The sequence below is a fragment of the Tamandua tetradactyla genome, chromosome 1 (assembly GCF_023851605.1).
Source record: "Tamandua tetradactyla isolate mTamTet1 chromosome 1, mTamTet1.pri, whole genome shotgun sequence".
Taxonomy (NCBI): Eukaryota; Metazoa; Chordata; class Mammalia; order Pilosa; family Myrmecophagidae; genus Tamandua; species Tamandua tetradactyla.
The window spans coordinates 134,093,203-134,115,865 of record NC_135327.1 but is presented as its reverse complement, the minus strand read 5'-3'; the positions used below and the strand labels follow the sequence as shown (position 1 = coordinate 134,115,865).

The window sequence follows — 22,663 nt, the reverse complement described above, 5'->3', positions numbered from 1 at the left end:
TCAATTTTCCAGTTTAATTGCCTTTAGTCTATATCTTATAGATTATCTCAAATATTTCCATGTTGCTCTGATTTATCATTGTGTGAAATTTTAAATTTCATGCCTTATTTTTTTAAAAAATTGGAATAGTTTTACTTAATTTGCCTTAGAGTTTTAAAATGTACTAAGAGTGATTTTGGTATTTATTCAAGGCAAAAGGAACTCAAGCAGGAAGCTTTCCTCCTACCTTGAGAATTTTTCCCCTTTTTAGTTTTAGAGCCAACACTTTAAAATCTTACTAACAATCTTAGCTCCAAAGCAAAAGCCATGGATTCAACATATTTACCAGCGATAGCTTAATTCTTTATTTCTTTGTACTGCTTCAAACTGGCTAGATGAAAGAAACAGAAAATATACAGGAAGAGGGGGACAAAAGAAACTCAAATCTCAGGTAATCTCCAGAAAACAGTTGAAATAATGGACAGTGCTGACTCAGAAAAGAGCTCATCTTGAGTTCTTCCTAACTCTAAAAATAACATGAATTACGTGGGGAGGGAGTGGACAAAGAAAGAAGACTAAAGTGACATGTATCAACTCAGAGTTCATCCGGAAATTTTCAAAAGAGGGAACTAATTATTATTACTAAACTGCATGCTAATTACCAGCTGTCAATGAAGGTATACACTGAGGATTTAGTCATTTCCTCTCACCGCCTTTCTTTTTAACCTGCAAGGGAAATAGTTTTAAAACTCACTAGCATCAATAGCTACATAAATAGTTCTCTTCATTTTGTCAGAATACATTGAAATTTCACACTTCCATGTGTAAAACGGGGGGGGGGGGGGGGGGGGGGGGAAGTACACTTTTTTTTTTTCTGTTCTCAAACAAAAACAGATTTCCAGGAGAGGGCTGTATCCTCTTTGAATGCACACTTCTTATTCCACTGCCACTTGCAAAGTAGGGACTTATTGAGACGCAGCTCTTGAATAAATATCTCTTTATTTTCTGAATTAATTACTTTAGTAAAACTATGCCTTCAAAGGTAATTTAACAAAAAAAAAGTGAATGGCACATAAAATAACATTGCTTATGAAAATTAAATATGGAAATAACCATTAGAAAATTGCTTCAACTTTTAACACTTAAAAAGGACTACTTTTGCCAGAAAGTGCTTTGATGATTTTGATAGATCCAACTCGTCATTGTCATGGCTTGTACTAATACTGAACCAGATTAGTAAAGAAATAGCACTTTTTCTTCCTTAAATATAGCCAGGGAATAACATAACTACCTAATTATTCTTTATAGCAATGAGTATTGGTTGTCCTTTCATGCATTCTCTTAACTTTCAGATTCTATCTTGCTCACAACTCAAAACACACCACCGGCATTGTGGTACTCCAAGTTTTTTTCTACCATAAATCAGTTTCACTAAAAACAAGAGTTCAAATACACATGCGAATAGCCTAATTTCTTTGGTCAAGAAAGACAAAATAATGTGACAGAATTTTAAGAGTCCTTGTGTCCCTACAGTATATAAATTAGGAGTAGTCAATATTATACAGGATATTCTGGTGTATAGGTCTCGGAACCGTAAGATGGTCCTCGGAGACCATCTTTGAACTAAAAGCCACCATGGAAAAAAATTACACAGAATCACTGTTTATCCACGTACTGTGTGTGTAAATATATTTCCCTTTACTAAGAACAAAAGCATAAACTATGAAATGCTACCCTAAAATTCAATGATCTAAAAATTTACTTTTGATTGCCACCTAAATGTTTAATTGTGGTTCTGTCCTATTTCGCTGGTAGCCAAAGGAGAAGTCCCATGTGAGCAGGTTCATAAAGTAGATCCGCATACTGGGGTGCCCTGACCCGGGGCCACAGTGAGTCATTCACTCCACATCCCTTTACGGCCTTGCATCCAGGACACGGAGTCTGGGTGGCATGCTAAAGGCAAGGCGGAGATATGCAAAAGTTTTAAGAGCAATCCTATCGCCAGATTTATTTTATAATACTACTTGGTTTTCAATGTATAAAATGGCCGGAAAGGGGAAGGGAAGAAAGGAGGTTTGAAGACTATTTTTAAAAGTAGGTGAGAATGATAGTGGCAATGGATTCAAGATGCATAGAGAGCTGAAGGATTAAATGTGCTAGGTATCATTTTACACAAATGAGGTAAAAGCATGTGTGTGTGTGTATATATTTAAAGATTGGGATCACAGATTGTAACAAAATTTGTTGAAAAAAAATCAATATATACTGAATTCTCACTATGTATTAGGCACAATGCTGGGGTTTCAGAGGATATTAAGATATTTCTGTAAAAACAATATAAGTCAGATTTTAGTATCACTCATTTTATTTATATACATTAATTTTAGAGATCACTTTTTAGAACTTACGGACTTGATAAAAATAGGACTTCATTTAGTTTTTAAAAGGAAATATGTTTTTTTAAAAAAAGAAATATGTTTCTTGGTTCAAAACCAGAAAGTATATAAAGGTTTACAATAGCAAACCCCCTCAAATCTGAACCCACCCTTCCCATCCAGTTCTCACTACTTTGCCCCCAATAGTTAGATACTATTCTAATTTCTTGGGTATTCCTCACAAGTTTCTTTATATAACTTATAAAATATATAAATCTTTATTTTCTTCCTAACTTTTATTGTACACACACACACAAAATATATATATATACACACTATTAAGTACCTTTCTTTTCTTCACTTAACAAAGTATTTCCAGTGCCTTTTGATACCAAAACCTCGAGAAAGCACTCATTTTAAAAAAATAGTTGCATAAGATTCTATTTTATGGATCACTTATCCATAGGCAATCAAATTGTCCCAATTTTTGCTATTACACTACAATGGATATACTGGATTATATGAAAATTCCCATATATGCAAATATATTTGTAAGAAATTTTTATAGGTAGACATACTAGTCAAAAGACACATGAATTTGTAATTTGTATAGAAATTATCACATTTTCTTCCTAGGTATTGTAGCACTTTGTTCTTGCACAACTGTGTGTGAAAGTGACTATTTGTCCACACTCTTGACAACTGTCTATTATTAAAGTATTTTTGATGATCCAATTGTTGACCCATACATTTAATTAGCATTTCTCTTATTATGGGTAAAGTTAAGCATATTTTCATGTATTTTAGGGCACTTACCTGTGACTTTTCTCTTTATGTCTATTGCCTATTCTTTCCACTGGATGAAAGACTTCATATATCTGAATCTAAAGAATTTTCAAACTACTAAATATTATGTTATATGAAGTCATCATTAAGAGATGAAGGAGGCTTGACCCTTAACTTAAATGTAGATATATCTGGTTCAACTATGTTAAAAATATTTTTAAATGAGTTACATTTCTTTGCTTTAATAAATAGAGTTAATTCTTGTTTATCGAGGGCAATTAGTTTACAAAAAGACGTGTCCACATAGACACAAACAGACACACCCACATGCACACATTATGAATCAGAAGTGGATAGGAAACACTTTCAAGCTTCCAGATGTTGAATTTGGGCATTGACAAATTACCCTGCTACCATGCAGAACAATTATCAACTGAGGAGTGATGTGGGCAGAAAGAAGACACACCCTTTCCCTTGGTGAAGGTGCCACGGTCAGGGCAATGACAGCAGTTTCAGGACTGGAAGCTTTGGTCACATGCTTTCTTCCTAAGGATACAACTGTTTATCCGGTTTACCCCAACTCCCTTCCTTCTGGGCCCTTTTTACTATCTGGTCTCTTCAGAATATAATTCCTTTCACACTTCCTTTGGACGTTTCCTATGCTCCTTTGCTCCTTATTTTAAAGTTCCCTATTGAATCCATTTTGACCATTTTGGTTTTGTTTTAACAATCAATTTCCATCATCTATACTTTCCCAAGTCAACTCCCCTTTCCATACACAGATACACAGGTTAACTCGGTGCTGACTATGAAAAGGTATAATATATTTTCTTAATTATCTATTCCTTATACTATAAATACAGGAAATGTTGTGCTTAATAAATCATTTCCCCAAGGCTACTACTGTGGAGGTCAACTTTTATTTATTTTCAGATCTTTATTAAACAGTAGCCAATGGAAAAAATTCTTTTATCTGAAGGAAAATTAACTCACTTATAAGTGGTCATTTCATCACACTTTTAAGTTGACTCTATTGATTTCTGGACACTCCTGTGAGAATCCTAGAATTCTAAATAACAAATATTTTACAGTAAGTAAAGCAGATGTTTTGGGACAAAGAATGTAGGTGGAATGCTGTGATATTAGTCATCTAAGACCTACCAGAGGAGGATAATGGAAGAAATAAGTTTCTAGAAGTCCTACAAAATGCTCTTAATGTTTTATCAGTATGCTATGGGTTTGGATCATTATCTAAATATTTTCCTTTCAAAATATGTTCATACAGTCTGTGAAATTGTCTGTGATAACAAAGCTTTTATTTTATTTATTTGTTTAGTTACTTTTTTTTAAATGTTAGACATGTGTAAATAGGATTCATTTTACAGAAATACTTTTAAAGCCAGTTTTGGGGGATTAAACCATTTCACAAAGGCTTAGCTCTCATATAATATTAAAAATATAAAAACAAATAAAATACTAATGTTCTACAAAATTACATCATATTCTGTTTTAGAAGTAGGCTTAAAATAAATGAACAAAAATCTGGTTACTTTGTCATTCATTCACACTAATATATTTAGCAATTGTTACTTCCTTTGATCAATTCCCTCATCCAAACACAATATATTTTGTAAGATGCTTTCTGATATATAGCCAAAGTTGACTAAAGCATGTACAACTGCAATTTTATAATTAGCTATTAATTAAGTCATAAATACATTTCAGTACCATCTTCACTCAAAAGTATTCTGTTATAAAATCAATAAATTCTCTATAATCTATTTTTCATTGAATTTAAGTCATATGAAGCAATCACATATTTCTGTTGTCTATTTTTTCAATTTGCCTTGGATTATATTACTTTTACGAGTAATAACTTGTTAGTACACAGGACACATTTTTTTGATGGGCTTAAAATTCTGTACCTTTCTTTAATAACCACTTTATTTAACTTTGATCTATAACAAACTGTATTTTCTCTAATAAATAATACATAACATAATGAAAAACTAAAATTAGAATTACACTTTTACTTCATCATATGCTAATTCAGAAATATGATATCAAATTAATATGATTTTCAAATTTTTATATCTTATGTTGACCCCAAATCCATCCTGGTTATGCACGCTAGCCAACTGCTACTTGCTATCTCTTCTTAGCAAAAGCTTAACTAAGCACTAGCTAAGCAATTAGCTCCTAAAATTTAGCAAATGAAGAATAAACTCCTGATTGCCACCCATAAACCAACTCCTCTCCCAGTCTTCCATCCTCAGCAAATGGCTTCAATTGCTCTTGCCAGAAATTTACAATTTATCCTGAGTCTTTTTCCCATGAAGGCCACTCTATCTGATTTCAACATCTCCACCACAGCCATCTAGTTCCAGGGACCAACAGCTCGCATCTGCAGCATTCAGAGGGCCTCTTATTTTCTCCACTTCTGCTCTTTCCACCCTCTTGCATCTCAGAGGAGCCGAGTGCTCATTTCACCTATAATAGAAATTGGGTCATAATGTTCCTTCCTCTGATTAAAACCTTCCAAGCGTTTCCTGACTCAAAATCCGCCATGGGCAGTCACCTGCCTGCACCACCCCTGCTGCTGCTGCACTCTCTCCCTTGCTCACAGGCTCCCTTGCCCTGGCTCCTCTTCCTGGAGCACGCCTCCCTCTGGCCTCCCTCTGACCTCCACACCACCGGCTCCTCCAGTTAGGATCTTCCACCATCCATGAAGCCTTCCTAGTCCAAGGAAGCTGAAGTTCCCTCCTAAGCACTTTCGTCACATCATTCTCTTAATTTTCTACATGCATGAATGCTACTAGACATTTTTTCCCTTTATTTTTTTGTATATGTTCTTAATAACAAACAAATTCCATGAGAGCAGTAACCTTTTCCATCGTGATTAGTGTCCTATCCCCAGAGCTTACCCAGTGTCTGCCGTTTACTTACTGGGCACACCAGGCACTCAATAAGGACGTGTTGAATGAATGAACTTCTTTGACTTACAACTTACTTCCTCATATGTGAAATGGGGATAGTAATAACTAAATATTAAGTTGTTATAAGACTCAGATGAGTCATCATACCTACTGGACAGGCAATATATATGGATTTCTTTCTCCATTTTTTTTTTTTTTTATAAAGTTGATAAATTACCAGCCAAGGGCACTGAAAGCAAATTTTCCCTGTAGAAATAGGCTTTCCTAATTATATTCTGTCAAGTGAACATAGTCGCTTTCAAGGTTCATTATGTAGGATTAAAGTGAAGTAAAAATGTTTGCAAGTGTTTGCTACTATCAGTATAAACAGCTAACCTGTATTTTCAGCTAAAACATTACTTTCTTAACAATAGTAGTCTGGGTTAATTTTTCTATCTTTCTTCATTCCATTCCTACCCCAGACTGCAAGAGAAAATTTGTCTTTATTTCCCCATGAAATTTACTTCATTTCTTTATCATCTATTATTTTTTAAGTTCAAACTGAAACAAATTATACAAAGCTATCTCTACCCCATCCTTGATTTTTATATTCTCTGCACCAGAATACCAGGCAAAAATTCTTGACACATATTCACTGTTAACAGTAAACTTGGATTTCTATGTGTTTCCCAATATTTAATTTGGTAGCTGTTCTTCAGTTTCTAGCAAGGTGCACGGTTTGATGTAGTATTATTACATCACTGATACGCAGTCTCTGCCTTCTCCTTTCTTGACCTCTACTAAAAATCTTTAGTCTCAACTTTAAAAAAACATAACCTTCCTTTAACCCATATAATTTAATCCTATAAAACATTATTTCTAAGAAAAATGATTTCCAGATGTACCAGGAATTTTCAATCTGACAATCAACAGAGCAAATATTCGTACATGTAAAAATCTGTACTTTCCAGACTGACATAATTAAAATAAATCAATGACTACTGTGTAATTTGGTTACTCTCTATATTAACATCACATTTTCCTCATAGTTACAAATCTAATGGAATAATAACTGAATTTAAAATCCAGGCAGAATGAAGGGCAACTTTATCATCTTTTCATAGCCCAGTGATTAAATGGAAATTGAACCTACCCACCCACATTATAATGGAAAGAAAATAATACTATTGTTGTGTATCTGGATATAGAAATGAGGTTATGTATTATTTACCATGATTTGATAGGTTTGGAAATGCTAGCAACCACTAAAAGCTCATTTGTTCTTAAATTACATGCCTCAATTACTGAAGCTGCTGCCATGTCAACAGATGCCTCCTAAGAAGTAATAGGCCCCCTGGGTAGAGGAGTTCTCTTCAGGTTCTCTTCATTGTGAGAAATACAAAGAGAAGAGACAAACCAATGCAATGTATATAATCCACTAATGACTTTCTTTCAAAGAAAAGTCACCTTAGTAACCAAGGTGCTTAACAAATTCTTCTGTTTTCCCTTGTTAGCAATCCTCAATTAGAGTTGATTCACTTCCCAGAAAACTCTGTTGTTGATAACCTGTCAAAAGGCAGGAAGTACCTAAAAAAGACCACCCATGTTTTCTTTGAAAACTCTAAAGGGAGGGAAACTCACATACACAGAAAGGCTCTTGTTGTGTTTGTACTTTGTGAAACACCCAACATTTATCATTTCATTTACTGTTCCCATCACTCCAACCATGGATGCAGAGTGGTCCCCATTTTACAGATTAGGAAACCTAAGCTCACAGAGAAAATTTAAAGCATCCTAAGGTCATATATCTAAGCAATGGAGACAGGTGTTGAATGCTGATATTTCTGGATCTACTACATTATTCTGCTTGCCACCAATGATTGTAAAGGAAAAAAAAAAGTATAAAAATTATATAATACTTTCTCTTCATGGGCTAAGATTAGCCAGAGATTTCCAGTAGGGTAAATCTCTTAGAATTATGTTACCTAAGTGTTTCTCATATCTTATGCATGTATCAAATAACATTGACTGCTAATAAAGACACCTTTGGAAGTAGACATTTCCTCAGTCTATATCTCAGGCTTTCTCTTGTAATTTATCTCATTCAATCTAAAGATGATCTCATTGCAGCCATGTTTCTGCTTTATAACCCACTCAAAATAAAGAGAGAAAGAAAAACAAAAGAAAAGAAAGTAATAAAAATCCTATACCCATTTTCCTCAAATAAGCAAGGTAAGATAATTTCCTTAAAAATAAAAATTAAGTGAAACCCATTAAGTCAAGAGACTTGTGTCTTAGACCTAACTTTGTCACTGACCATACCACAAATATACATATATATATATATATATATTTATAAATATAAATAAACTAGGAGAACTATTTTATTTTTTAGGTATTAACTTCCCCTCTGTAGTGTTAGAAGACTGGCCAGGGGCATCACCGAGGTTCTGCTGGCTTCATGAACTACATCATTCCATGAACTGTGTATCATCTCAAGTTGGGGGGAAAAAAAACTGGAATTAACCAAAGGATGAGTTGTAGGTATTTTTTCCTTAATTTTTACAAGTGGTAAGAATTGTAAAATAATTGACAGCCATATGGAAAACAAGAATTAATGCTAAAGTTACAATTATAAATGTATTGAATTGTTGTGAAGCCATCACAAAAAGTATCACTATGGATACAAAAAAATAATAAATTAGTTTATTGGTCTGATTTCTTAAAATGTTAATAGGCTTGAAAGATAAACGGCAAGCTGCACATTCAATATTTTCTAACTTCATACTTTTATAAACATATCTATTAAGAAAATGGAAGAATATGGTGGAGGCCATGATAAAATTTGAGTAACTGAAATACTTGACAAAATTTTTACAATTATAATGCAGTCACCTTCACCAAAATCTTATTATTCAGGAACAAGTAAGTTGGCAAACGTGAACATACTTTCACACACTGAAAATAAGAGAGCAGGTGATAAAGAAGAAAAAGCATGGGAAACTTGGAAGATTTTTTTCTTGGATGAATTAAAATGTCTATTGTGTAACTCACAGGATAAACTGCAAAGTACAAAGTTAGCTCTAGACAAGGCTTTCATTTTTGGTGGAACAAGTTTGAATAGTGAAGGGTATGTTTCTGTCATGACATTCAAGATTAGTTATTTTATGATAAAACTGCCAATTATCTCCTTTGAGAGTCAACTACATTTCTGAAAGTATCACTCCTGCCAGCTGGAGGCAACGGTAAAATGCATTAACATGTAGCTACGCTAGTCTCAGCCCCCAGCATATGAGAATGGATGTCCGTATCCAGGTAACTAGCCATCCATCATCAAGTCAAATATGATTTTACAAATACTTGGATCCTTCTGGCAGGGTCATTGCACTTATATGAACAAAAAATTCCTTATGAAATTGAGAACAGGAGGTCAATTTTCTTTTCCTGCCATGACCAAGAACAAGAAACTTCTGCCACTGGAAGGAAATGAATGCGTTTACTTCCCTGACTGGGAATCACCTTTCAAGGGACGATCCAGTTCTTTAGGAATCTTGCATCTAGTGATCGCTAGGATTTATCACAAAAGCACATCTCTGTGCATGTGTATCTGTGTGTGTGTCAGAGAGAGAAACAGAACAATGAAAGAATGTAGTGGGGGGCTAAAAACTTCTACAACATTTTCTCTCATGTTAAAACAGGAAAAAAAAGTAGTAAATAAAACTGATGTAAATAATATCAACAAAGGATCTTCTGATTTCAGTTCATATTGCTAAAAATAGCATAAATTAACATACATGATATTGAAGTATTTAAAGTTAAAAAGTCCCAACATGCTATTGTAAAACATCAATTCCAGCTCACAGAAAGCCTCCTAATTTATACAGATTAAAAAATATTGCCATTTTACATCACAAGATGCTTTCAAATTACTAAAATATTTATTGTGAGAGCATTCAAGAACATGAAAATGTTAACTAAAGGAGTTATTGGTAAAATAACTTTTTGGCAAAGGCAAGATTACCAAAGAGGCTATAATTCCTATAAAGTCAATTGCAATATTTATAATTCTGTAGTTACCATATTCATATATTTGATATTCATTGATACAGCATAGTATTTATGACATCTTATTAGGCATTTTATGATAATAATTACCTATAACAAAATAAGCTTTTAGGAAAGCAATTAATTAGCATTCTTCCCTCAGTGAATAAGGATTTTTTAAATGCCTCAGTTGCAAAATGAAATGGATAACAAAGAAATTAAGTTCCAAAGTAACTGACTACCCTATTTATATGGCTAAGGAAAGCGTATACACGGAACCAAAGGAACATTTTTTCTAATCAGTAATAGAGAGTTCCTTAAGCGTACTATGAACAGAAGCTTAATGTTTTCAGGAGGAGCTAAACTAATGAGCAGGGATATCTAACTGGGGTAATTTAAAGAGGGGTAATGTAGAGGGCCCTTGGAGCCCAATTATCTCATCCTCTGCCAGTTACTCCTGTCATTAAAGTTTTACAACTTTGATATTTCTGACTTTCAAGAGACTCTATTAAATTTTTGAAAGTCTTGTGTGGGATTATACCTTAAACCTTCATCAACTAACAACTCAGCTTTGTAGGCACACTTAAATTGGGTCCAAATATAGCATTAGATAACTGGATGGAGGGGTGTTTTTCATGAAGAAAAAAAAAAGGATAAAATTCAAGGTTAGGTGTGTGGAGGGGGATAAATGCCGCGGAGGGTGGGTGTAGACACAAATACACACTTCAGAGTGTTGCCGTTGATGGGCCAGGTTTCTAAGTCCTGGAACACAACTTTGCCATGTTGCCAAAAGAGGTTGCCAGAGCCAACTAAATCATGCAATTCTGGCCCATTTTTTCTGGAGGCAATCAGACATACTAAGAGGCTATATAAGTAAAGTGTCAAAAAGCTCTAAATAAGATGGTCAAAAATTTACTCTGGCATTCATCAACCAGGCAGAAAAGCATTTTTATCTAAAGGCTTTTCTTCTAGCAGAATATGATTCCACTTCTGTTTCTTCTATAGCAGTGATTCTTTAGTTTGGAGATCCTGGGAAGTGCTAAAAATACTGATGCCTAGGTCCCTGGCCTAGATAGTATGAGGAAGTTAGTCTGGCACTGTGATTTTTAAAAATCTCCCCAGGTAATTCCAATATGATGCAAAGAATGAGAACCTCTCCCCTGTAGAATGACTCTGCTGAGACTCAGCTATTATATAAAGTATAAATACTGTACTTACATAATTATTAGTTTCACCAGCTTGTAGATCAATTAGAAAGAATTGCCAGGATGCTAAATTTGAGGAAATGTTCCAGATATTATCTAACCTTGGTTCAATAATAGGGGAAAAATAAAACTCATCTCTGCTTGACATTACACATAAAACCAAACTGAAGCAAGGGGGAAAAAGTCTTGCTTGAGTATTATACCAGAAAAAAAAAAAAAAATACTGAGAAGCACATTCCTGAAGCCTTGCTGTCTGTATTCTGAATGACCATCAAACCTTCTAATAAAACTACTAATAAATAGATCATCTGTGAGTTTCAATGCTGCCCAATCCACCCCATTTTTAACTAAGCAAGTACTAAATGCTTTTCTTAGAGAAATTAGAAAATAATAATAGGGCATTTCTTTTATAGGTGTTTCCTTTAAATTGTACAGGAATAAAAATTCAGCTCTGGCAAGTATATTCAATATCTACCAGTTTATTTTGTTCTGTATTTTTCACGAGAAGACTGTAACTTATTTATACAGTATAAGTTCTTCGTATTTCTACAGGTTTTCATGTCTATGGAATTTTAACATACCCTTAGAGTAAGAAACAGAACATACAGTCCTTCATAGTCCTGGCTGACAGACATCAGTAAAGAGTACTATGTGCATCCAAACCTTTTACTTCACATATTGAACTCCAAAGAAATGTCACAAGATTTCTGATGTTCCTAACATATTCCTTACCTAGCAGAAGAGAAAGCTTGTATCTCCCTGTACTATCCATGGAGGACAGAATTGTCCCACATTAACTACCAGGAATTTTATATGGGGAAGGTAAAGTAGGAAATAGCAATATTGCTCTGTTTATTGAAACCATATCAGCTCTTTGCAATAATATGCAGCACAGGGCTCTGAAAGGAACAAAGCATGCCTGGCTCTTCTGGGTGTTCATCTACATATTTGACACTTAGTGAGATGTCCCTGCTCTGTCCCATAAGACACTCCTCGGGTGACAAATCTATTCTGGGCAATGCTCAAGAAAATAATTATATCTAGTATATCACTTATTTTGCATAACAAATTTACTTTTAAAAAACAAAGTGCTTCTTCTTTCAGATTTATGACAAAGAGGGAAGAAATTCATAAATGAATGTCTGATTTGAGTTCTACAAATTTAATTTTTGACAACTTTTCAAATTTTTTAATGACCTATATTTGTCCCCTGTAGTCTCATAGATTGCTAAGGTATTGGGGTAAAAAAATAAAAAAAATCTAGCTAGTCTAAAAGACTTCAGGCAGTGTCTAACTCATCAGGCTATAAAAGTATGGTGAGATATTTCAAATACTTGCGAATTTTAGAGGTAAATGCCTTCTTTGGGCTCGGCTTAAACATGTTTATTTTATAATAAGAAATAAAGCAGACATTTCTGGACACCAAACGGCAGAGATCTGTTAAAGGGTATTTATGTCCTATATTCCATACCCAAAACAGTTGAAGGACAATCAGGGTTACTCCCACTGGATGCAGTCCTGCTGAAAGGTGAGTATTTTCCAAGGTCTGAGCAGATCCACTTGCAGCTCACCTCCAGCTCATCTTTCCAAGCGGGAAAGTGTTTGGACCAATCAGATCTCTATTTGTCAGCTGGGGTTGGATTCAAGAGGAAGATCCCTTTCTATTTTCCAATAGTAACATTAAAACAAGAGGCCATTGTAAGTTCCAACTGTTACAATAAACTAAAAGTATTTCTGAAAAAGGAGCACACAGGGAGTAGTGCTAGCTCAGCACAATCAATAATTGGTACAATTTGCTATTTTCATCTGTTCACCCCCCAAATATTGTAAAATTAAAATTGATTAAATGGTAGATGCTAGAAATTGAACTGTATTAGACTCATAAGGGCAAATTTAGTCCAAAAATCTTCTAGGAATGACATTTTCACCTTTTTAATTTTGATGGTTCGTTTGGTTGAAATGGTCTTCCAGGTGGCTGATTTCTTCCCCCTCACCCCATCCCAATCTATCCTTAGCCCCTCCCCCCCCCTTAAAATCATACACTTGGAGGAAGCAAACACAAAGGAAGAGTCTTTGCATAGGGATTTATAATTAGCAGTTCTCACAGGATGGCAACCCCAAACAGATGGTATGTAAACTGTCAGATGACTTCCGACTGAAAGTGATCTATCTGAGAGTCCATCTATAGGGATCCACAAACTGGAGAGCTATTGAAATACAGGCTCAATTGAAATAAGGACAACAGACTATTTTAATTGTTTTGTTGGACTATGTGGATAGATAAGACAAGGAAAAGAGAAGGAATTACACTTTGTTCTGGTATGCTAACTTCTAAAGGAAGGAACCTCCCAAAATCTGATCATAATATTTTAGAAAAAGTTGCAACTTTAATTTGAGTCAAACTAATTAGAAGGCTTAAATTACAAGGTAAATTTCTTTTACAAATTATTTTGTGATTATAAAATCTAGTTTTAATATATTTGAAATTAATAACTTATTAACTGATGTCTGGACGTACAAAAGACTGTACTGGGAAAGGAACTGGACCCATACCAAAGGTAATCATAGTTAATTAGGTAAATAAGATGTTCGAAATACATCCACACAAACTATTTCTACACTTCAAATATGACACAAACTGTACCTGTCTTACTTTTGGTGCAGTGCAACAATGAAGAGACCATGATACCTTAATACTAACAATATAATTTGTAACTTCATTTCATTCCACCTACAAAAACAAAAGTGTTCTGAATTCATAGCTTCTCACCACTAAAGAAAAGCATTTATACAAGGAATAAAGCTAGAATGAATAATAAAATAATGATATGCATATTCTTTGAAAAAGGTATAGTGAAGAATTTGTACTTGTGAAATATAAAAGGGAAGGCACCACATCAATTATAGTATGAAAGTCTCTATTTATCCATTTTAATGAATTGCCATTTGTGTTTGATTGTTCCAGTTCTTTATTGTTGGAACTATTAAGCTCTATGCTCACTCACTTTCATTCAGTCAGGTTTGTCTTCCCTGGTAATGGGTGGCTACCACATCACAGCTCTCAAGTTTAAAGATGCAATTAAAAAAGTGATGGTGAGCCTTGGCTCAAAATCAAGGCTGTGACCTCTGTAACCATCACTTCTACTTTAATCTTCCACAGCTCTGTTCTCTGACAAATTCCCTGGATAGCATAATTACCCTTTCCTGTAACACTTTCAAATGTTCTATATAGGGCTCCAAGGGAAGTAAGCCCAGTATTCCCTTAAAGGTTTTAATTTAGAAGCAAAGCAGGAGACATTTTTGTTTAAACAGGACAGTAATCAATACACTTGTTGTCCCCATTATGCCTACCTACAAAGATTGCACAGACATATTGATTTGAACATTATGGTGAAGGTGAAGTTGTCACAAAATCAAAAGTCTGTGAAATGATATCTAGGTTATATTTTATCATTAGGGGTGAAACCATCGCTGAATCTTAAAAAGTACCCATTCATTCACACACATTCATATGCAAGACAAACGATTTTGCTGGGTGAATTTAGTAGGTGCTTTATGAAAACCAATAGTTAATTTCATTTTTAGAACACAGAAAATTAGGTTTTCAAATATCATTAACTTATTACATATATTTCAAATAATGCCATACTATTTTGTTCAAGCTATCAAAATATCTCAAATATACCAAATAATGTTTTTGGTATAAATGAACTACAGATTTATATTCAGGATATTTCAATGAGCTTCCAATATTGCCATAATATTGTTTCCTTAAAAATGTTTTCTTAAAAGTGAAGAAAACTTAATCTTTTGTTCAAGTGACTACATATCAACTTTTACTGTATAGTAAAAATTTTTACTTTATATTTATATATAAAGCATAAATTTCATTGGCTGGTAGAACAGCATTATTAATGGACAAAGTTCCTCTTTGATTTTATTTTTATCCTTACTCTTAGGGGAAAAAAAGATAAATGGCATAAAGTTAGATTTACATGGTCATTATTACATTAGATAATCTATAATAACTTATACATAACTAAATGGAAATATGCTGCTTTTACATATATCTGTAGAGAATTTTTAAAGAATCAGAAAAGCTAGGAAGTGAAACAGGGGAAAATGGATTCTTATGTTGGAATAATTTAATATCACATTTACTTACATATTTTCACCCACCCACAGGCACATTCTTTTTCCTACATGCATATAGACAGTGAGGGAAAAATGAAGAAAGCCTGCTTTTCCCACATGTTATTCTCTCCTCCCCCTCTGAAGCAGCAAACACTGTCGAGAGTAGAAACGTGACTAATTGAAATGTGCTTTGCTCTTGCCAGGAGATAAATGATGAGATTAAATTAAACTAAGGGATGGCCTTGATGGAAGGGCAGTGGGGAGAGCAGCTCAGTTAGGGCCACCCCTGCAGGGCTAGCTCCATTCAGCACCTCTTCCACCAAGTTCTCTCACCTCAGTTTCCTTCTCATTACTCCAAGGAAGGCAAGCAGAGGCCTCTCAGGAAACACCTTACACTGCAGGTGTTTTCCTTTATGTCACACCTCTGAAACCCTAAAAAGGATTCACTTATAAAAAGCAGAGATGTCCCAGATACAAGTTATTGTTGTTACAAATGAAGGCAGTTGAACACGAATTGTTCTCTTATATTAAAGATGAGCTAAAATTTTAGTACAAAATTTCAAGAACATTAGCATAAAATAATATTGATGCCCCTATCGATTGCCTCCTCATCCATTCTTGTGAACTTACTGGAGAAGGGACAGTTTGAGATATTCCTAACATGTGCCTCCTCCCATCTTCTAGAAGCCCAAGTTTTGCCTGTAACATGACTGCTAATCCGTGTGGTTAATCCTCAGTGTTTACTACGGAAATAATCATTACCAGGAACTTCTAGTATGTATTGCTCACCTCAGCAATGAGCAAAGCCCCAGTCTATTAAAAAAAAAATTTAGTGTATTTGATATTTTGTTTCCCAAAGGCTGATTCTTCGTAATAAGAAAAGAAAAGGTTGCCAGTGATTCTCTTGGGTTAATAAATTGACATTTTTATATAACATGTCACAAATCAATCATAAATTGTTTCTGTTCTACTTAATTTATTATTTGTGAGCTTAGTAAGTATTTGTAAGCAATGAAGTAATTCCTGAGTAGACTCTTAAATAAATAATCAAAGATTCTGGTTTCACCATTTTCCCCCTATAAGGAAAAGCAAAGCATATTTTCTCCTGTAAAGAGAAAATATTTTCTTTATAATTAGACATTTAAACAATTACAGTAATTTCTAAATATTGTGAGAGAAAGATAAGAGAAAATGTACAGTTATTTTGGGTGAACTTTTTCAACTTATTTATTTTACTAAAGAAAAAGGTCACCGGTAATGCTAAATAATTTAGAAAAAATTATACCCCTTTACAAATGAGAATAAGGCGAATTTTCAGTATTTCAGAATGTAAACAATACTTGGCAAATCTTAGCACAAAGAGAACTATCACTTGATTCTGACATTGTTGAGGGATAATATTTGCTTAAGTAACTAAAGAAGATGAGTCAATATTGTGTAGACTCAACTATAAATTACTATAAAAGCTCAGAAAAGACAAAATTATTTTTTACAGCCATGAAAGCCAATGTAGTCTGATATTTTGAGCACATGACTTCAATATTTAAATATCATTGACACAAAATAGGGGATTTAAGAATCAGTACAGTTATTTTTTTCTTCATCATCTGCTACAGTATGATTTTAGTTATATCACAGAAATCAGGCATGCTTGAGAAAGCTTAGTTTTTATCAATACTCTGAAGTGAAATTACCATACAAATTTTAGCAATAAAAGTAAGGATGTCTAATTACAGATAGCAGACATGCATGAATAGAGAATAATATATTATATAGTAAATATACAGAGAATTTGTTCCTATCACAATAATATATCCCTTTCATAGAATGTTTCATTCCTAGAATACAATTTGAAATTCATACCCTTTTGACTACCAAACGAATGAAACACCAATCACCTTTAGTATTCCTATAACAGATCAACCTTATTCCTTCCAGGGTCTACAAACACATGCATTTAAGTTGGTAAACACCTGCACTGATGGGGGAAGACTTCGGCAATGGCCTTGATGCTCCAAGTCATGTGTTTTTGCAGCTGCCTTACGCTAGATAGAGCATGAAAGACTTTGCTGCATGACCTTTACATACTCTGTTCTCTAAATAACAAGTTGGATTTGCAGAGGCAAAGGAAAAACTAGCAATGAAGCATTGTCATTTTTAAGAGTCTACACCATTAATGTTGATGTCTCTGCAAGCTTTATTTACCCAAAAGGTTAGGTAAACAAAGAACATTCATATTTTAGAAATTAATTGCAATTATGAATTAGGAAATGCTGTTTTTGCTAAACTGCATGCTGTGACAAGGATAAAAGAAAAATATTAAGTAATTGCAGTGTACTCCCTACCAACCTCTTCATCATCACACCCCCTCTCTTAAGGAGACTGAATATTTTGCTTGCTCAGCGATTTGCCTTTTAGTTATTGTGCAGAATGGAGTGCGAGTTATGGGGAGAGATAGTAGAAGCCTAGCACAGCAAAAGCACCGTAAATAGAAGAGAGGAAAAAGAAGGTGGGGTATAAGAAAAGAGAAGCAACAGTGCAGATGAGATGCAACTCGGGTAGGAATGAGGGAACTGAATTGGAATTTGTCAAGGAAAAGAAAGTAGAGATGAAAGCAGAAGCAGTGGCGGCTCATGAACAATGTATAAAGAGGATGTAGGAAGTGTTTCTTGGTATCTTGTATGTAATGCCGTACTTTCTCTTTTGCTGCCTCGTAAGAAGTTATCTATACTGTTTTTCCATATGCTTTGGGGTTGGATTGATTGAGACTTTTTAAGATTTCAGATACTGTTGAGATCAGCGTCATGGCTCCCAAATACATTTGGGCAACAAGTAGATAAATTTTTATATTTAAATATAAGCTGCTTTGCATGGCAAAAGAAGTTAAGAGCACACCCAAATATTCTTGAGCTAAACTGCCTATGTTTAAATCCTTCAGCCACTCACTTTCAACAGCATCTATGTAGATTAGCTGTGGAACTTTGGACAAGTTATTTATTTCTCTGTATTTCCATGTTTTTTGTCTGTAAAATGGGAGTAAGAAAAATACAATACACAGCAATATTAGGTCATATAGTGTTTAAAACACTATCTAGAGCCTAGAAAGTGCTAGAGACATATTTACTGTTACAATAAATAATATATATTTTAAATCATGGAAGAATTATATCCTCACCTAGATTTTAAACTATTGAAAGCAGGAAATCTTCATAACTGAAAATACATAGTTGATGTTATATAAGTACCTTTAATTATATTAATTAATTTTACCTTTTTTTGAGAAAATATAATGTGCCAGTTTGAATCTGTGGTGGACTCCACAAAAGCCATGTCCTTTAATCCTCTTTCAATATTGCTGGCTGGGAGCATTTTGATTATTCCCATGGAGACGTGACCCACCCAATTGTGGGTGGTAACTTTAGATCAGATAGCTTCCATGTGACTCCACCCATTAATCCTTTAAAAGAGGAAGCATTTTGGAGAGAGTTCCCTTTTGTAGAGCCATGAGAAAGCCAGCAGATGCCACCACGTTGGTCATGTGCCCTTCCAGCTGAGAGAGAAATGTCATCGACCTTCTTGAACCAAGGTATCTTTCCCTGGATGCCTTAGTTGGACATTTCTATAGACTTGTTTTAATCAGGACATTGTCTCAGCCTTAGAATTGTAAACTAGCAACTTATTAAATTTCCCTTTTTAAAATCCATTCCTTTTCTGGTATATTGCATTCCGGCAGCTAGCAAACTAGAACGTACAGCAAAACTTTAACTATACACTGGTATGTAAATATATTTTGGTGGAGGGGGGATTCATTAACTCTTTCAAATTACCAGTGCAATATAATGTTTTGGCTCTTACTTTTTTTAGAGGTATAACTTTTCCCACATATACATAAGAGAAACAAAGTAGTAGAATGCATGGCTATACAAAAATGAGAGGAAAGACCTTACATCTTGAATTGGTATTGTGGAGTAAAAACAGAGATCCTGAAATTAGTAATTAAATGAAAAGCTGCAAAGTAAAAAAATCTACTTTCTATGTAGTAATAAGGAGAGTACAAATGTAATTACATAAAGACCTACTCATGGAAGCTCCTCTTCCCTTCGCACTGGTCCACATTCATGTGTCCTGGTAAGGATTTTGCACAGGGATGCTCAATAGAGGTGGACACTTAAGTTAACCAGGATCAACTGTGCACAAAAACAGAGAACTCTTCCGAGTTTGTTTTGTTTTGTATATACTGAAATTAAAGTAAAAGTTAAAAATAATGAAGACACCGTGAGGCTCTTTTTCCCCTTAGCTCTTTTTCTTTCTTTCTTTCTTTTTTTTTTTTTCCCAGGTATGGGCAGGCACTGGGAATCGAACCTGGGTCTCCGACATGTCAGGTGAGAACTCTGCCACTGAGCCACTGTGGCCTGCCCTCCCCCTAGCTCTTAATAGGAGCAAAGGATCTTAGATTCAATGAAAGAAATGAAATAGAATGGATTAAAATTTGGGAATTTTCAACGAAAATAGTCTGATGTTTCACATTCTCATCAGCTTTTTTTTTTAATTCACTTATCTTGATCTTTATTGAATAAAAAAGTGACTGACATTTCCTCATAAAACTCATATCTCTACACAAAAGTTTCCAGTTTTGAAAGTAGCTTCAACAAGCTCATATAAAGCAAACTGTGAAGCAAATAATTTAAAGATAAAGGACATTAAACTGTATAACTAGTGGTACTGCTTTTCCCAAAGTACTTGCTGTGGCAGGTTTATCATTCAGACCTCAAAAGATCAATGGGGGAAAAAAACTGACAAACAAGAGCTACGTGGAAAGCAGGAGTGACGGTTGACCAGAAATTTATCTTTATACTAATTACTATTCTGCAAAGAGTATCAGGTATTTAAATTTGATTTGTCATGCTTAAAGATAATAAGCATAAAATATGACTATCGATAATCCTCTTCTTTTGATTAGAAAGTTGAAAATCTGTGTTTCATTTTCTCATATTTACTAATATTATTCTGATGCAAAATTCCCAGAAGCAAATCTTTTTTTTTTTTTGTATGCTGTATGGCGGCGTCACATTTCTTTTTCTTTCCATGTGAGTATCCCTTTATTGCAGTGCCATTTGTTGAATTTTTTGTTTGCTTTTGTTGGTTTCTTTTGTTTTGTTTTTTGAGAAGTGCATGGGCCAGGAATTGAACCTGGATCTCCTGCATGGCAGGCAAGAATTTTACCACTGAACTATCCTTGCACCCCCAGATACAAATCATTTTAAAAGTGAATAAAACGATTTTCAAGTGGATTTTTTTATTGTACGAGCCCTGTGATAGTTTCTCCTTTTCAGTACATGGCCCTTTGTTGGCTTTTAGTTTATATGGCGATTTCATGCTATAAACCATGGCAGCCAGGGTCAGAGTCCTCACTCCAATACACATCTCATTTCTCTGATGCAAGTTTGATGAATTGAGAGTGACTGGCATAAAGCTTATCATTGGTGTCCACGCATTTCACTTTTCTAGCATCATCTCCAGCTTCTAGGATAAGACTATCCATTATTGCACTTGTTTCATCATGGTAGTTCACAACTTCTGGCTCTATCCACACATTATCAGTGTTTAGAGGATTATCCGCATTTCCCTTGTATATCTCTAGATGTTCCTGGCTGAAGAGTTTGGCAACTGTTCTTCCATTTCTCTCTTTTCAGCACTGGATTTCTTTAAGGAGTTGAGAGTTTCCTTACCAAATTCTCATCCAGTGTGGTACTAATCTTCTTTCCTGGATCCATCATTCCACCTAGGATTGCCCATTCTCCACAGTCTTTCCTTTGTATTGCAATACACTGCAAGATGTTTTTCCCAGAAACAGGGTGGGTGATTTTATGTCCACTACCACCCCTTTTCCACCTTAATTCAAGGTTAAGCTGATGGATCTGGAAGACCTCTGTCAGCTGGGTGGTCAGGTAGCTGGCATCTGCTGGTCCCTTGCTCCTGGGCTCCAGTGCTTTCAGCCTCTGTTCCTGTGAGGGGTCCTCACTTTGCTTCTCCGGGGCTGGCTCTAATCTTTTGGTTTCCCTTAGGTCTCTCCAGGTTCTGGTTTGTTTAACATCTCATGGCAAATTCTGCTGAGCTCCAAGTATCTCCAAACATCCAAGTCTCTGTTCTCCAAGGTCAACATCTGTGTCAGCTCTTCTCTCTATAAAACATTTTCCTCTTTTAAAGCTCATTAGCTTTTGAGAAAGTGATATTTCTATTTGTACAGTGGAGGATATTATATTAATACACTTAAAAGAATGCTTTTCAAATTCCAAATACATTGATAGCATGTGTAACATCAATATTTATGAAAAACTGATGTATATATGTTACCGATAATGAATATTCTAAGCCCATTAAATAATCTAATTGACTAATTGCAAATGCTGTTTCTCAGATGAGAAACAACCAATCTCTCATGTATTCATTCATTTGGTAGACTATCTTCTGAATGGATTGTGACTTCAAAAATGAGGAAGATACAACTTTGGTCCTTACCTTCAAGTGACACAGTCCAGTGAAGGGAGAAGATGTGCACATAAGCTGTCTACAAATATACACACATATAAACAACTAGTGATTAAAAGTTCAAGTATGTCTCTTGTTTCCAAAAAAAGAATAGCTTCTCCCATTGAAACATTATAAATGATAGTTGGAGTACCAGTAGGAGGCAGCTCCTTAGATTCTATAGAACCTACAGCATAGAACCTGCCCACAACACATAAGCCAAAGTGTCTTCAGAGATCAAACTACAGATGCTGACAACATACCCCTACACCCTTATGCAATACCAAATGCAATTTCCCAGCTTCTAAACACATTGCGACATGAGGCAGGAGTAGTAATTTGGGAGAGGGGGGACTCAGGTAAATTTTCAGGGGACCAGAGATAAATGAGGATAGAACTTTACAACAGAACTGAATGAGGACCTTGGCAGAGAAGAATGGTTTGGGGACTCTGAGTGAGAAAGTAATTACTGCTGTTGATTCTATTAGGGGCTTGGAAATCCCAAAGCTATTGTTTCCATCAGTAGCAGACATCAAATGTGTGGAATTTGTGAATAAAGGGCAGAGAAGAGCTAAAAAAGGAACAGAAATTTGAAAGACCGCACAGTGACTGCCTTGGTTTTCTTCATGAAAGGAGGAAAAGATGACAGCTGTGAGTCGGGGGCAACTTGTAGTTTGTTCTTAAGGACCCCAGTCTC

General features: G+C 34.8%; 1 protein-coding gene and 1 pseudogene across 2 annotated transcripts in view; both read right to left on the bottom strand.

Annotated features, from left to right (window-relative positions):
- The window catches only part of SEMA3E (semaphorin 3E), a 292,458-nt gene that overhangs the window by 135,867 nt on the left and 133,928 nt on the right, over nucleotides 1–22,663 (bottom strand). The window lies entirely within an intron of this gene.
- LOC143679162 (uncharacterized) overlaps nucleotides 20,620–22,663 on the bottom strand; it is a 39,331-nt pseudogene continuing 37,287 nt past the window's right edge.